General features: G+C 44.7%; 1 pseudogene across 1 annotated transcript; it reads left to right on the top strand.

Annotated features, from left to right (window-relative positions):
• The first annotated feature begins 2,011 nt into the window (after positions 1–2,011).
• LOC147603328 (tropinone reductase homolog At5g06060-like) lies at positions 2,012–3,763 on the top strand (annotated as a pseudogene). Its single transcript, XR_015265653.1, has 4 exons — positions 2,012–2,077; positions 2,150–2,371; positions 2,462–2,568; positions 3,521–3,763. The product of XR_015265653.1 is annotated as a tropinone reductase homolog At5g06060-like (transcript).
• The last annotated feature ends 539 nt before the right edge of the window (positions 3,764–4,302 follow it).

Raw genomic sequence — 4,302 nt, 5'->3', positions numbered from 1 at the left:
GATGTACATGAAGATGTTTGTTGCAGGTTCTTTATGGATATTCCAAGTTCTTCATCCGATCCATTTGCGTACAGCAATTGGCTGATGGAGATGCTGAATCATTTTGGGCGCCATCCTGGTCCGGTTGAGCTTATCCCCCTCCTTCCCTGCCTGGTGTCTATACCCCTACCGCGAGTATCCAGGGCACTCCAGTGCCGTCTATTCCTCCGAGTCCGACGAGACGGCATGCAGCTTCTCCTCTTCCACGTCCACCGAGGAGATATACCTCGTCCCAGACACACTCACGTACACCCTCACAGCCACCATCACGTGCTCCCTCAGAGCCACCGTCACGTCAGGGCTCACAGCCACCGTCACGTAGACAATCCCCCAGTCGTGACTCCACCCGCAGCAGTAGGAAGAGTGGGAGTGGAGGATGGGGCGGGGGTGCTTTGGTGGGGGAGGTGGGGGAGGTGGGGGAGGTAGTAGGGCACGCGGTGAGAGAGGAGATAGAGGGAGAAGAGTTAGAGGAGACAGTTCGGAAGAGGAGGAGATGAGAGAGATGGAGAGAGTGGTTTGGTATGATGTGATGGATAGGGGCGGGATAGTGATGGATGCGAGGGGGAGGGAGGTAATGGAGTACATGCGTGGGGTAGTATCAAACTCATATAGAAATTGTTTTATTAAATTTAAAGATCAAAATAGCCGATTAGTTGGGGAAGTGATAGAGGCTGTACATAGTCGGTACCCCAATCCCCCACATGCTACATTCTCGGATGTATGGGGAAGGACACGAATAAGGGAGATCTTAAGTAATAAAAGATCTCACCTTAAAAAACTCGCGTACGATGACCGGCTAAATGTAGCTGCGGGTGGCTATCCTGCCGAGAAACCTGCCACTGTGCACAAACGTGAGTGGAAGGAGGCAAAGAAACAAGCAGAGGGTGGCGTGAAGAGCAGGCAGCATGTGGAGGCACGACGGATCCAGATGGAGACCATTGGATCTTCGCATTTCGGATCTGGCGGCGTCGAGTCATGGGAGGCAGAGTTCGTAAGTATCTTGCCACTTTATTTGATTGTTTACTTAATTCATTGATTCTATGATTGTTTTAATCTTACAAATTGTATTGATTATGATACAGCGACGGGTTACGGGGAGGAAGCCCACAACCCACGATACTGCGTATGCTCGCCGGTATAGCAGACGTGACACGTGGGCCATCTTCAGAGCCGAGGGACGTATTACGGACGCGCAGTTTGAGATGGCCATGAGACCATACGGTCGACAGGTACTTGAAAATTCTAAACGAATGGTTTTGGTTTATTGAATTACATATATATATACTTATATACTATATATTACTTGAACAGGCACAAGCTGCTGATGATCCACCGGCCGCCGCTGCAGAGGGTGGACGTGAGTACTACTCATCGGACATTCCGACCGATGTGAGCTCATCTGAGCATAGAGGGAGCACCGAGTCATCATCTGGGTCTGACTAGTACTCAGACTTATAGTATCACATTCCATATTGAGGATGTGATTGTATATATTTTTTTGTAAACTCAAGCTATGGGCTACTTCGAGATATGGACTCCCTTGTATACATGTATGAAATTTTGATAGTAATATTGAATTGATTGATCGATAGTATTACATTCATGTCTGTCTTGAATCGTGTATTGACAATGTATGCATTCATGTCGTTCTTGTCTTAATCTCCTTCGTGCATATGTTCTTCGTGGATGGTCTAATGGGATGGTCTAATGCACAAAAAAAAAAATCCAGAGAGTGCTATTGGGTGCTGGAATGCTGAAACAGTATTCAGGCACCAAATAGCACTCTCTGGTCCACGTGTTTTTGGAGTCTTCTTATGGGATTATATGCAGGAAAGCCATAGCCGAGGAGCTTGCAGGGTTAGGAGCGTCGGTCTACGTGTGTGCTCGGACGGAGAAAGATGTGGAGGAGGTTGTGCAGGCGTGGAAGCGGGCCGGGTTGGACGTGGAGGGCTGTGTGTGCAACGTGTCGTCCATGGATTCGTGCAAGCAACTGGTGGCAGCAGTGTCAGATCATTTCAAAGGGAGGCTCGACATATTGGTAATAATTTTGTTAACGACCTTAATTATCCTCGATCATGGCAGATAATAACGTAATTAAGGTGGCGTGCAGGTGAACAACGCGGCGTTCACGTCTGCCCAGTGCAGCAGCGTTGACGTGCCGGCGGAGTTCCTCTCTTTGATGATGCGGACCAACTTTGAGGCGGGCTTTTCATTAGCAAATTTGCCCATCCCCTCCTCAAGGCGTCCGGCCAAGCCTCCATCGTTTTCATCTCCTCCATCTCTGGCTCTGTCGCCAACCACCCCCAGAGTGCTCTCTACTCGTCATCAAAAGGCAAGCCACATGCATATCCTTGCGCTTCATGTATTCGATCCTTTCTCTAAGCTCCACGTTTTATCAACTCCATTTCGCCCTTTTTTGCAGCCGCAGTTAATCAGCTCACAAGAAGCTTGGCTTGCGAGTGGGCCAAAGACGGTATCCGAGTGAACGCTGTTGCTCCAGGGTACACGCATTCAGACATCGTCGACAAGGTGAGTCTCTCTCTCTTGAGTTCAAATCTTGTCGGATAGATCAATTTGGTCTCTTGGGATAGTTTCCTCCGACATTAAAAAGTTCTCTCTTCTTCTCTTCTCTCTCGTAGGGACCCACACCCGTTCTCTCTCTCTCTCTTTCTCTTTGGTAGGCCCACACTTGGAGTAGATTGTTCAACTCCCTCACTTACCTTTCCCACACTTGGAGTAGATTGTTCAACTCCCTCACTTACCTTTCCCACCTTTAAAAAAAAAAAAGTGTGCCCCTTGATTTTGACAAGGTAAGTCTCTCTCTCTCTCTCTCTTTCGTTGGGGTTTCAGACCGCCCACACTTGGAGTAGATTGTTCGACTCCCTCACTTACCTTTCCCACACTTGGAGTAGATTGTTCAACTCCCTCACTTACCTTTCCCACCTTTATAAAAAAAAAGTGTGCCCCTTGATTTTGACAAGGTGAGTCTCTCTCTCTCTCTTTCTCTTTCGTTGGGGTTTCAGACCGCCCACACTTGGAATAGATTGTTCAACTCCCTCATTTACCTTTCCCACACTTGGAGTAGATTGTTCAACTCCCTCACTTACCTTTCCCACCTTTTAAAAAAAAAAGTGTGTCCCTTGATTTTGATTCCACCAAACCTATTTCACATTCTTGCATCTAGCTATGTTCATGATAGCCGGCTCGAATTGACTAGACTCTTAGATCAACGTGTTTGAAACTACGTGTGTGGATCAACATGTTTAGTCAGTGTTTAGTATGATATGGTATTGGGTGAGTTTGAAACTAAGTGTGTGGATCAACATATTTAGTCAGTGTTTAGTATGATATGGTATTGGGTGAGGGATTTGTGGAGGGAGGGAGAACCCTACTCGTATGTCAGAAGATGTCTGATGATTCTATACATAAATTCTTGAAGTTCTTTTAAAGGTTTAATTAACAATGAGACCATGTGAGGCAGGAGCTAACAACAGAGCTTACAGCTATGGTAAATGCTCGAACACCCCTAGCACGTGTTGGCGAGGCAAAAGAGATTGCAGAAACAGTGGCTTTCCTTTGCATGCCTTGCTCTTCCTTTACCACTGGGAGCATTTTCACCGTGGATGGTGGCATGACCACTCACTGCTTTATCTAGATTAACAAAAGTGTTTTTGGTCTCTAGTGTTGTATTTTTCTAATATAATTTTAGTTACACTATTGACGACGTGGAAGAGGATATTTATGGCTTGATATATTTGTAAGAGACGATTCAAGGATATCATTTAACACCATATTGGGAAATTTGGGAATTTCTTAAGTCCCACTTTGAGAAATAGACCTATTTTTTGTGCATTTTGTATAGAAATATTTGTATTTTTATAGCCAAACCTAAAAGTTTACCTTATCTATGAGAATAAAGCAAATTAAATGTTGAAAAAATAACTAGAAAACTATAGAGTATGTGTATTTTTCTAAGGAATTTCTTCTTTACTTCACTTTATATTAATACATGATGCTTGGACATCAATGCATTCTCTCTCTCTCTCTCTCTCTCTCTCTCTCTCTCCAACCCTTGACCTTTGACTACATATGCATAGTCGCCATACAATATAATAGTATGGTTATAATTCTGGTTAGCTCTTTCTAGTAAGTTGGAAAGAATATGTATGTGTGGTTAATAGTCTCGAAAAGAAAATCCCAAAAAATATTACTTAGAATTATTTGAGATCAAAGCACACTATATTCTTTTTGTCTATATTTGTG

The sequence above is a fragment of the Cibotium barometz genome, chromosome 64, assembly GCF_041138505.1.
Source record: "Cibotium barometz isolate CiBa-2024 chromosome 64, ASM4113850v1, whole genome shotgun sequence".
NCBI lineage: Eukaryota > Viridiplantae > Streptophyta > Polypodiopsida > Cyatheales > Cibotiaceae > Cibotium > Cibotium barometz.
Note: the sequence above shows the minus strand (reverse complement) of the source record. Positions and strands in the feature narration are given on the sequence as shown.